The sequence below is a fragment of the Rattus norvegicus genome, chromosome 2, assembly GCF_021556685.1.
Source record: "Rattus norvegicus strain SHRSP/BbbUtx chromosome 2, alternate assembly SHRSP_T2T, whole genome shotgun sequence".
NCBI classification, from domain to species: Eukaryota; Metazoa; Chordata; class Mammalia; order Rodentia; family Muridae; genus Rattus; species Rattus norvegicus.
Window position 1 is genome coordinate 247,780,595 of NC_141535.1, and position 13,460 is coordinate 247,794,054.

At 38.0% G+C, this 13,460-nt stretch overlaps 1 long non-coding RNA gene across 10 annotated transcripts in view; it reads right to left on the minus strand.

Annotated features, from left to right (window-relative positions):
* LOC147996636 (uncharacterized) overlaps positions 1-13,460 on the minus strand; it is a 95,040-nt gene that overhangs the window by 24,718 nt on the left and 56,862 nt on the right. The window lies entirely within an intron of this gene.

Genomic DNA, 13,460 nt, shown 5'->3' on the forward strand with positions numbered 1-13,460 from the left:
AGAATTCAAAGCCCTAGTCTCCAGGCTTATTAAACAGAGCTCTAGTCAAAGCTGTCAGCCAGCATCAGCAGTGGCTCCAACTATCCCTTACTCAGCTTGCCTGCTTTTGGTAACTGAACTTCCAACTCTGCCCCTTTTGCTAACAAATATCTTCATCACATCTTTATCCACATTTTCCCTCTCATTGCTCTTTTACTTCCAACATCCACTGCCCTCTTCTCTGTCTTGTGTGATTGAACATCTTTCTGGATCCTGGATCAGTCTGACAAGGAACCACTGTTGCCAGATCTCAACACCCCCTGACACACACACAGAAAAGATGTATGCATATGTAGAACATCTGAACCTTTATAAGATCATATATCTGCCTCGTATAGAACCCTGATTTCCTTATTCTCCTCTTGTTAGTATATTGTTATTGTTGTATTTGCACAGATGAACAAACTGGAACACAAGTTTAATAACTGTCTGTGCCACACAGCTCACAAACCATGAGTCAACACTTGTCTCCAGAGAGAGCAATTGCTGTCACTTTACTCAGTGAATGTTGGTTGCATTGAATTCAGTTGTACTTGTCAGAGGATGCACAAATACTTCTAAGTGCAAGGGTTGTGTTGTGGAATATCTCATGGCTTCAGAAGGGTTTCTACATCATGGTATATACCAAAACTTTGGAGTAGATTTCTTTTTTATTTTCCCATTCATATCTAGGAGGAACTAGTAAGAATGAGACCTTAGTTTGGAAAACCAAGGGTTGGAACTAATTACTATCAACAAAATCATGCTATGAAGAGATTCTCATCATAGAAGACTTGCAGGCATGGATCCTCCTTCCAGAAGAAGAAAAACCAAAGGGAGTCCCTCCTTTACTGTTAACAACTCAGCTCTGAGACCTTGGGTAGACTACAACAGCTATGGTCTTGGCATATGGTGTTGCCATATTTACTTTAAAATTTGGGAAACTTCTAGGTACATCTTAATCTCTTAGTACCTCTGTGTTGAGAAGTGATCATTTCAGACTTTGAGAATTAGAGAGTCTGGTGAGGTATGTCACTGTGATGTCCAACTGACAGAACAGAAGAAGGAAAGTTCAAGTATGGCCATTGATAAAGAGAGAGTTACAGAGCAGATGTGAGTTTGGATGTGAAAAACTGGGTCCACACCACCCTTCTATAATTATAGGAGAGTAATGTGATTTTTTAAGAAAGTTTCTTGAGTTATATTACCCTGACTTTCTAAAAATTTAAAGAGAGGGAAGGAAAAGTCTATCTTGTGTGTTTTCTTTGAAGCTTGAAAGGAAAGAGCTTTCTAAATATTATGGTCTGACATGTAGAGAGAACTTTTTTGGGGTTGGGGATTTAGCTCAGTGGTAGAGCGCTTGCCTAGCAAGGCCCTGGGTTCGGTCCCCAGCTCCGAAAAAAAAAAAAGAAAAAAAAAAGAAAAAAGAAAAAGAGAGAACTTTTTTGCCTCATGTCATTGACAAAATAGCTGTCTGCTTATTTGCTCTGTTTTTTATGTAGAGATGTGATGTATACACAGTCTATGTATTTGGAAAATGCAAGTATACATAGTTGAACATTGTCTTGTATCACTCATCACCCAGCATAATTGTCATTGTTTGTACTGTGGGCAGAACATGATAGAAGTGAAGTATAAAATTTTAATCATCATTGAGGTCGATAAAGACTCACCTTTGTCTGCTTTATGAGGAACAAAGCAATCCCTATGTTAAACTAACTGTGCATGGTTGTAGACCAACAACACATCCAAGTGGGTGAAAACTCTCTCCTTCATAAAAAGTCATGGCCTGTGCCCAGAGTTGACCCTAGGACACAGCTCTCTGTACCCAGATCCCACAGGTAGAGAGCTGGATTCTCAGAAGTGCAGACAATCCTGAGACCACCTCTTCTGTTCACATTCCTGGACCAAGAGGAATCCCTTAAGAGCCCTCTGGACACAGGAACCAAGGACAGGTATGGAACAGGATGCTTCCGGTTTCTGCCTGCACCCAGAGCTGACCCTGTGACACAACTCTCTGTGGCCAGATCCAGCTGGGAGAAAGCCAGTCTCCAGAGATGCTGACACACAGGCTTACAGGACAGTTAAGCCACTGTCAGAGACAGCTAACTGACCAGCTGACTGAACAGTTAACACCAGAGATAAAAGATGGTGAGACACAAGGGAAGAACCTGAGAAACAGAAACCAAGGCCTCTTGGCATCATTAGAACCCAATTCCCCATGACAGCAGGCCATGGATACCCCAACACACCAAAAAAGCAAGATTTTGATCAAAAATCACAACTCACAAAGAAGTTAGAGTAATTTAAGTAGGACATAAATAACTCCCTTAAAGAAATACAGGACAACCCATGTAAACAGGTAGAAGACCTTAAAGAGAAAACACAAAAATACCTTAAAGAATTATAGGAAAACACAACAAAAAAGGTGAACAAATTGAGTAAAACCACCCAGGATCTAAAAATGGAAATAGAAAGAATAAAGAAATCACAAAAGGAGAGAAGCTTAGAGATAGAAAACCAAGGAAAGGGATCAGGAATCATACACAGAAGAATTACCAATAGAATGTAAAAGATAGAAAATAGAATCTTGGCCAGAAGATTCCATAGAAAACACTGAAACGGGGGCTGGACAGATGGCTCAGTGGTTAAGAGCACTGACTGTTCTTCCAGAGGTACTGAGTTCAAATCCCAGCAACCACATGGTGGCTCACAACCATCTGTAATAACATCTTATGGTGTGTCTGAAGACAGCTACAGTGTACTCACATACATAAAATAAATAAATCTTAAGAAAAAGAAAACACTGACACAACAGTCAAAGAAAACATAAAAGAAAAAAAAAAACTCCTAACATAAAACATCCAGAAAATCCAGGACACAATGACAATATCAAACCTAAGGATAATAGATATGGAAGAGAAAGAAGATTCCCAACTTAAAGGTTCAGTAAATATCTTCAACAAAATTATAGAAGAAAACTTCCCTATCTGAAAGAAAGAGATGCCCATAAACACACAAGAAGCCTACAGAACTCCAAATAGATTGGACCAGAAAAGAAATTCCTCCCATAGCATAATAGTCAAAACACTAAATGCACAAAACAAAGAAAGAATATTAAAAGCAGTAAGGGAAATAGGTTAAGTATCAGAATCACACCAGACTTCTCACCAGAGACTATAAAAGCCAGAAGATCCTAGACAGATGTCATACAGACACTAAGAAAACACAAATGCCAGCCCAGGCTATTATATCCAGCAAAACTCTCAATTAACTAAGATAGAGAAAACAAGATATTCCATAACAAAACCAAATTTACACAATATCTTTCCACAAATCCAGCCCTATGAAGGATAATAGATGGGCAACTCTAACACAAGGAGGGAAACTAGACCCTGGGAAAAGGAAGAAAGTAATCAAATTTCAACTAAATCAAAAGAAGATAGCACACAAACATAATTTCACCTCTAACAGCAAAAATAATAGGAAACAACAATCATTGGTTCCTAATACATTGGTTCTAAACATCAGTGGGCTCAATTCCCCAATAAAAAGATATAAACTAACAGACTGTATATATAAAGAGGACTCAGCATGTATGAAACACACCTCAGTGACAATGACAGGTGCTACTGCAGAGTAAAAGTTTGGAAAAGAATTTCCAAGAAAATGATCCAAAGAAACAAGGCAAAGTAGGCTATTCTAATATCAAAGAAAAAACTTTCAACCAAAAGTTATCAAAAAAGATTAAAAAGGACATTTCATATTCATCAAAGTAAAAATCCACCAAGATGAATTCTCAATGCTGAATATCTATGCTTCAAATGCAAGGGCACCTATAATCATAAAAGAAACCTTACTAAACCTTAAAGCAAACATTGTACCTCACACAATAATAGTAGGAGACTTCAACCCCAATTTCATCAATGGACAGATCATGGAAAGAGAAACTAAACAGAGACACAGAGAAACTAACAAAAATTAAACCAAATTGATTTAACAGATATCTATAGAACATTTTATCCTAAAACAAACAAAAGAATCTTCTTCTCAGCACCTCATGGTACCTTCTCAAAAACTGACCATATAATCTATCACAAAATAGGCCTCAACAGATACAAGAATATTAAAATAATCCCATGCATCCTATCAGATCACCATGAACTAAGGCTGGTCTTCAATAACAACAAAAACTACAGAAAGCCGACATACATGTGGAAGGTGAACAACACTCTACACCAATGATAACCTCGTTAAGTAAGAAATAAAGAAAGAAATTAAAGAGTTTTTAGGATTTAATGAAAATGAAGGCACAACATACCTAAACGTATAGGACACAATGAAAGCAGTGCTAAGAGCTCTGAGTACCTCCAAAAAGAAACCCGACAGAGCATACACTAACAGATTGATTAGCACACCTGAAAGTTCTAGAACAAAAAGAAGCACATACACCCAAGAGGAGCACAAAGCAGGAAATAATCAAAATCAGGTCTAAAATCAACCAAGTAGAAACAAAAAGTACTATACCAAGAATCAACAAAGCCAAGAACTGGTTCTTTGAGAAAATCAACAAGATAGATAAACCCTTAGGCAGACTAACCAGAGGACACAGAGAGAGTAACCAAATTAACAACATCAGAAATGAAAAGGGAGCTATAACAACAGAAACTGAGGACATTTTTTTAAAAATCATCAGATCCTACTAAGCCTATATTCAACAAAATGGGAAAATCTGGGTGAAATGGCCAATTTTCTAGACAAATACCAGGTACTAGAGAAAAATCAGGACCATACAAACCATTTAAACAGTCCCATAACTCCTGAAGAAATAGAAGCAGTCATTAAAAGTCTCCCAACCAAAAAAAAAAAAAAATTCCAGGACCAGATGAGTTTAGTGCAGAAGTCTATTAAACCTTTATATAATACCTAATGCCAATACTGTTCAAACTGTTCCACAAAATAGAAACAGAAGGAACACTACCCAATTCCTTCTATTAAGCCATAATTATGCTTATACCTAAACCACACAAGGACCAACAAAGAAAGAGAACTTCTGACCAAGTTCCTTTATGAATATTGATGCAAAAATACTCAAAAATTCTTCCAAACCGAATCCAAGAACATAGCAAACCAATCATCCATCCTGATGAAGTACGCTTCTTTCTAGGGATGCAGGGATGGTTAAATATACAGAAATCCATCAATGTAATCCAATGAATAAACAAACTCAAAGAAAAGAAACCTCATGATGTAGGAGTTCAAACAGGTGAAGGCAGGTACAAGATAGAACGAGGCTTGCCATTGGCTGAGAAGGAAGGATAGGCAGGAAAAAAAATGTTTTAGAGGGGGGAGAAGACTGGAGCAAGGCAGAAGAGTCAGTAGAGAGAACATGGAGGCTGATATTAAGATTTCACTCTGCACATTTGCAGGTTGTTATGAATATTCTTAAGGTATGGATGTATACAGGGCTTTGCATGTCTAGGTGGGCAATTATATCTTATCAATTGGATCAGAGTTTATTGTGTTGTGTGTCCTTTCATGATTTAAGTTCAAGAGAGTATATAGTGGCTGGAGACATGAGGCCACCACAGAATATATATGTATATTTCTGGCATGGTGGCAACCTGCCTTGGAACTAGATGGGTAGAGAGATGTTGCCAGGCTCAGAGAGAACCATTGACAGTATGATATTGGATGAAGCAGAGCAGGTGAGATGCTTTACTGACTGAGATGAAGACATCTACCAGATATCTTGGGACACTGTGGTAACAAACCTAGTGAAGGTAAAAGACAGAATTTTTCTTATAATTTTACAGCAGCAACATGATCATTTCATTAGATGCTGAGAAAGCATTTGAAAAAATTCAACACCTCTTCATGTTAAAAGTCTTGAAAAGGTCAGGAATTCAAGGCCCATACCTAAACACAGGAAAGCAATGTATAGCAAACCAGTAGCCAACATCAAACTAAATGGAGAGAAACTTGAAGCAATCCCACTAAAATCAGGGACTAGACAAGGCTGCCCACTCTCTCTCTACTTATTCAATATAGTACTTGAAGTTCCAGCCAGAGCAATCAGACAACAAAATGAGGTCAAAGGGAAATAAATTGGAAAGGAAGAAGTAAAAATATCTCTACAGGCAGATGATATGATAATACATTTAAGTGATCCCAAAAATTACTCCCAAGAACCCCATAAACTTGACAAACAACTTCAGAAATGTGGCTGGATGTAACACTAACTCAAACAAATCAGTAGCCTTCCTCTACTCAAAGGATAAATGGGCTGAGAAAAACATTAGCGAAATGACACCCTTTACAACAGTCACAAATAATATAAAATATCTTGGTGTGACTCTTACCAAGCAAGTGAAAGAGCTGTATGACCAGAACTTCAAGTCTCTGAAGAAAGAAATTGAAGATTTCAGAAGATGGAAAGATCTCCCATGCTCATGGATTGGCAGGATTAATATTGTAAAAATGGCCATCTTGCCAAAAGCAAGATATAGAGTCAACACAATTCCCATCAAAATTTCTAACCCATTCTTCATAAAGTTAGAAAGAACAATTTGCAAATTCATTTGGAATAACAAAAAACCCAGGATAGCGAAAACTATCCTCAACAATAAAAGAACTTCTGGGGAAATCACCATCTCTGACCTCAAGTTGTATTACAGAGCAATAGTGATACTGTATGTTATTAGTACAGAGACAGGTAGATAGATCAGTGGAATAGAATTGAAGACCCAGAAATTAACCCACACACCTATGGTTACTAGATCTTTGACAAAGGAGCTAAAACCATCCAGCAGAAAAAAGGTAGTATTCTCAACAAATGGTGCTGGTTCAACTGGAGATCAGCATGTAGAAGAATGCAAGTCAGTCTATTCTTATTGTCCTGTACAAAGCTTAGTCCGAGTGGATCAAGGATTTCCATATAAAACCAGATACACTGATACACTGAAACTAATAGAAGAAAAATTGGAGAAGAACCTTGAACACATGGGCACAGGGGAAAATTCATGAACAGAACAACAATGGATTATGCTCTAAGATCAACAATCAACAAATGGGACTTCATAAAATTGCAAAGATTCTGTAAGGAAAAGGAAACGGTGATTAGCACAAAACAGCTACCAACAGATTGGGAAAAGATCTTTACCAATCCTACAACAGATAGAGGGCTTATATCCAAAATATACAAAGAACTCAAGAAGTTAGACCGCAGGGAGACAAATAACCCTATTAAAAAATGGGGTTCAGAGCTAAACAAAGAATTCACGGCTGAGGAATGCCAAATGGCTGAGAAACACCTAAAGAAATGTTCAACATCTTTAGTCATAAGGGAAATGCAAATCAAAACAACCCTGAGATTTCACCTCACACCAGTGCGATTGGCTAAGATCAAAAACTCAGGTGACAGCAGATGCTGGCAAGGATGCGGAGAAAGAGGAACACTGCTCCATTGTTGGTGAGATTGCAGACTGGTACAACCATTCTGGAAATCAGTCTGGAGGTTCCTCAGAAAATTGGACATTGAACTGCCTGAGGATCCAGCTATACCTCTCTTGGGCATATACCCAAAAGATGCCCCAACATATAAAAAAGACACGTGCTCCACTATGTTCATAGCAGCCTTATTTATAATAGCCAGAAGCTGGAAAGAACCCAGATGCCCCTCAACAGACAAATGGATACAGAAAATATGGTACATGTACACAATGGAATATTACTCAACTACTAAACACAATGACTTCATGAAATTCATAGGCAAATGGATAGAACTAGAAAATATCATCCTAAGTGAAGTAACTCGATCGCAAAATGCAACATATGGTATGCACTCACCGGTGAATGGATATTAGTCCAAAACTCAGATTACACAAGATACAATACACAGACTACATTAAGCTCAAGAAACAGGAAGACCAAAATATGGGTGTTCAGTCCTTCTTATAAGGGGGAACAAAAAATTCATAGGAGGAGATATTTGAGACAACGTTTGGAGCAGACTTAAGGAATGGCCATTGAGATACTTCCCACCTCCCTGGGATGCAGCATATACATACATCCCCCAATCCCAGTCACTACTGAAGATGCTAAGAGGTGCATGGTGATAGGAGCTTGATATAGCTGTCCTCTGAGAGGCTTTGAAAAATACAGAGGCAGATGCTCACAGCCAACCAGTGAACTGTCAATGGGGTCCCCACTGGAAGAGTTAGAGAAAGGATTGAAGGATTGAAGGAGTTGAAATGGTTTGTAACCTCATAAGAACAATACCAAGCCAACCAGAGATCCCAGGCACTAAACCACCGTACAAAGAATACACATGGACAGACCCATGGCTCCAGCTGCATATGTAGCAGAGGATGGCCTTTTTGGGCACCAGTGGGAGGAGAAGCCCATGGTTCTGCCAAGGCTTGACGCACCAGTGTAGAGGAATGTCAGGGTGGTAGGTAGGCAGGAAGGGGTGGGTGGATGGAAACACTCTTATAGAAAAAGGGGGAGGAAAGAGATAGGGAGTTTATGGATGGGAAACCAGAAAGGGCATAACATTTGAAATGTAAATAAATAAAAAATATCCAATAAAAATAACTAAAAACAAAACAAAAACAAAAAAATAAAACCAGGAGTTCTGCCTAGTTTCCAGTCTTGGAACCGGCCTGGGGTGAATTTGTATCTGTCTGTGTGGAGCTGAAAAAAAAGCCATGACTTTAAAAACAAGAGTTTATCGCCTCAAAGAAATTTATAATAAAATATGTGAAAGCTCCATGATTAGCATTTCTTATGCAAGTTTTCCAAAGACTGTGAAAATGAAGTGGAATAGTGTTAACCTCCTAAATGTTCATAGTTAACTTTTATCTAAATCTTTTATACTTCTAAGTAAATTTGGTGTGCCCTTCCACCAAACATCAACAAATGGCAAGTTGTTGAGAAAATCAACAAAAATAAGAAAGAAAGAAATGTATGAAATATAAGAACAAGATTGTGAGCCACGAAACGGAAACATTTAAAAATTCATACTATAATCTTCTTTATATAGTGGAAATACAGATCTATATACATCAACTCATGAGCTGTTGACTTCTTTCATTAGGGCCTTATCTCAGCACCTAACTTTCCGGATTGGGTACAATAATGGATCCAATAGATGTAGACATCCTGTTGAAACCCGCATATAACTTACCTTCTTAGCTATGGGAGTCTGCTTATGTGATTCATTGGAGGCTCTCCTGGCTCTCAACTGTAAGCTGTGTGGGCCTAGGGTAACTACAGAAGAGTCAGGAGAGCCAGTGAGGAGAGCTGTGACCGGAAAAGGAAAAAGCCTGAGTGACAATGGCTGGATGGTTCAAGGACAGACACAAGATCTGCAAATCACTGACCAATAAACTGATTATCTTTGCTGCCTCCATCGTGTTTGAAAGAGAAAAGGTAACCTGAAGACTGGAAAGCAGTGAGCATTGGGTCTTCTATTTCATATTTACAGCATTTGGCAAGGAGGTGATTTAAATCATCATAGAATAAGGAAATCTAGAGGTAATTAAGAATAAATGTGCAGATATAAGAGAGTGTCTATAAGAGAGTCTCTTGTAAACTAGAAATTTCTATACCATCCAGGGTCACCAACATGAAATGAGTTCCAACCTTCCCAAAAAGATCTTATCAGACCATAATGATTAGTAACTGTGATGTTAATATTTTCACAAAACAGTCCTGATGAACAAGCATCATATTTTTATGATGATGTTTTTTATTATTTATGTGGCTGTGTGTCTATGTGAGTATATAGACAATATATATTCAATGCTGAGAAGGTAAAAGCAGGAGCATCAGGAGTTCAAGACCGTTCTTGACTATATAGCAGTGTTGAACCCCATCTATAAATTAATTAGTTATAATCAAGCCATGCTCCCGATATAAACTGCAAGGATGTTGGAGGTATACAGAGTAGAAGACACAGACTAATTCACGTGAAGCCTCTATGCCGTATACCTACATTGTACTAATGTCTTTCTGAACCACGATAAGTTTCCTAAACTGCTAAGTTGTCTGTCAGTGTATTCATTGTCAAAGTGCACAGCAAACAGGTCCAGAAGACAGTACAGACCCAGCCCCAAAGTTAAAAGAACTAAATTTCAAGCAAAGGACTTAGAGTCACAAAATCCCTAAGACACTTTCTGAGTCTCCTATGTGTGACTTTGGATGATTTTACCTGTACCAAAGGGCTGTTTAGATTTCCAGGGCCACCTACTTCTCTAGGAGTATATGAATGGATGAGGGTTTCAGTGATTTCAATCCACAGACACATGCCATTTGTGCTTTGCTTGGAATTGAACTCAAGTCTTCCTGCACAGGAATCAGGCACTCTTGTTAGAGCTACAGCCCAACACTTGTTACTGTTTTCCAACTTGCTGTAATATCTCTGCTATCCTCAAAACAGAAAATTCTCCTGCCTCGAGTCCTGAATGAAGAGATTGTGTGTGTACACACACATCCACCAGGTTTTGGCTTTCAAATAATTCTTCACAGACATTTGTGGATTTCAAACGCTCTGTAAATATCTGGAGTGCATTTGGAAAGACCTTCGCTATGCTTCAATGATTTTGGTGTTTTAATATCCTGTGCCCTGGAGAGGAGCATGATAAATACACGGATTGTGAACTATTTGCATGACATTTATCATGTTCCACTTATTTCAATATATGAGGGCACAAAATTGGTAGAAAAATATATCATATTTATGTAGACAAGAATGCAATTTAACACGTGAACGCAAGAAATACAAATTAAGATTTGAGTTCCAAGATTCCCTGAATACATTACATTGTTCTTTTTAAATTTTTTATTAGATATATTTCTTTACTTACATTTCAAATGTTATTCCCCTTCCCAGTTTCCTGTCCATAAGCCCCCATTCCCTCCCTTCCCCCTCCCTCATACGGGTATTCCCCCAAAACACCCCCCTACTGTACCCCCCATATTTCCCTGCACTGGGGGTCCAACCTTGGCAGGACCAAGGGCTTCCCCTACCACTGGTGCCACAGCAAGGCTATTCTCTGCTACATATGCAGTTGGAGCCCTGGGTCAGTCCATCGTGTTTAAGGCAAACACATCAACGCAGCCCATTCAAAAGGAAGAGGATGGGTCATTAAGGTCCTCCAGATCTGCACATTCATAAACAGTTGTCTACTCTGATTCATTCAGCTTGGTGTTTCCCATCCTTGTGTAAATACAGAGGGCTTACATTGTTCTCTACAATGAAATACATTTTGTTCTGGTTTCCTGATTGTACATTATACTCCGAAATTTTCTGTTTGGTCCTTTGGGTGATAATTGGCATTCATCCTCTCTGTGCTGTCTGTTTGTGTCCCTTTCTCTCTTGTACTACATTTGGTTATGCAAAGCACAATTGGCTTAGTAATCAATATTCATAGTTTTGGTTAATAAATATGGAGGACCATTAATTTGCACATAATATGTAGATCTGTCATTAAAAATAACAATTCTTTCTTTTTTTTTTTTTTTGTCTCAAGTACGAGCACAAATGTCTTTCCAACATTTCCTGGAATAAAATGTGGTAACTGTGGCTACAGTAACAGGAAAGGCAGGTGCCATCTAAATCTGGAAAAAGAACAGAATGAAATCTTTATCTTTAGCTGCTGTAGAATTTGCCAACAAGACCATTTTCTCCTTGCCCAGATGGCATACCTCCGCACTGGAAATCAGCAGACTTTAGTAACGAGATTAGAAGTATGTATTTTACTGTATTGAAGATGGCAATTATAGTATCCAGTAGAAACCACTAGTAAGAGTCTAATTGTCAAGTAAGATGCATTATACACAATATGTATATTTTAAAACTGAAATAATTATTTTTTCAGACTATAGTGTTTTTCTATATGTAAGGTTGAAGATACAAGGGACAATACTAAGCATTAAAAAAAAACCCACAATAATAACAGAAATGTAAGTTATAACTGAAAAGTATTGACTTGTTAGAGATTATCAAACTGTATACAATATTATCAACAGGGGTTTCAGCAAAATCCAAATTACACAGAGAAACATAGTTGAGTAATCAAAATTTAAAACTCCCTGTTTCACAGGCTTAAATCAGTTATATTCAATTTTTTGTTATATAGAACTTAAGACGTATAAATTTGAAATTTTGAAATGCGTGTGTGTGTGAGACTTAGTACAATCCTCATTAAAATTTTAACACAGTCTTTCACTGAAGTTGAACAGCAATTTTCACTTCCTATGGATACACAAGAAAACCAGTATAAGTAAAACAGTCCTGAATAATAAACCAGGATAACTAAAACAGTCCTCCAGAACTGCTGGGGATCTAACCACGCTGTACTAATTTCAAGTTGTACTACAGAGCTATAAAGAAACAAACAGCATGGTATTGGCATGAAATGATGCATATTGATCCAGGGAATGGAAATGATGAGGCAGATATAAATCCAAATACCTTTGGACACCTGATAAAAAGCCAGAATTACATACTGGGGAAAAAAAAGACAGCAGCTTCAAAAATGGTGCTTTTCAAACTGGGCGGTGATTTGGACAAAATAGAAAAAGGAAAATAGATCTATACTTACTGCCCTGCAAAAATCTCTTGGTCTGTTCTATGCCATGTCAAGTTTGATGTAAACATAAAGAAGAAATATTCGTGAGGCTTTGGGGGTGTCTCAGTGCTGGTTCTATGAATCATGAAGACCTGAGCCCATAACTCCAGTGCCTGTGTAAAACCTGTGTATGGTGGCAAGCATCTGTAAGACCAGCAGTGGCATATACATATATGTATAAAACACAGGATCATACTTCCAGTATGTACAATATAATGTTAATTATGGTATGTGATTGCTGTGTCTCCAAGACTTGTGATTATATTAATTACTATGTGGTAAAGAAGAGGTAAGTTCCTTGGGTCCTCCTCACACTTCCCAACTAGCCTACTGCCAATCAATCTTTAAAAGAGGTGCTGCAGGGGGCAGGTGAGCAAGGCCAGGGTAATTGCTTGTAAAAGATGCTGTGCCCTCCACATAGCCATTTGGATGAAATGGTTTCACAGCGAAATAAAGGAGAAAGTTTATGTCAGAATATAGAAAAGATCCAAAGGGCTAGAATGCAGTTGTAGGTTTAAAAGGTCTTTGACAAAACAGGAGTGCCTCTTTGATACTTGATTTAGTCCGATGGCTAGAGTTACACTTTTTAAAAAAACATTTTGTCCTACTGTTATTTAATAACCAAATATTGTAAGCGATAGGGGAGAACTATTCAGATATAAATTGGTTTGCTTCATATTTCCCACAGTTTGCCCGGATTTAGATTATGCTCGGCACTCCGAATTTTATCATTTTCTTGTTTAACGACGTGTATGTCTGGGGTGATGTTCATACTCTCTCCATTTACAGCATGTGCTTCGGGAGTGG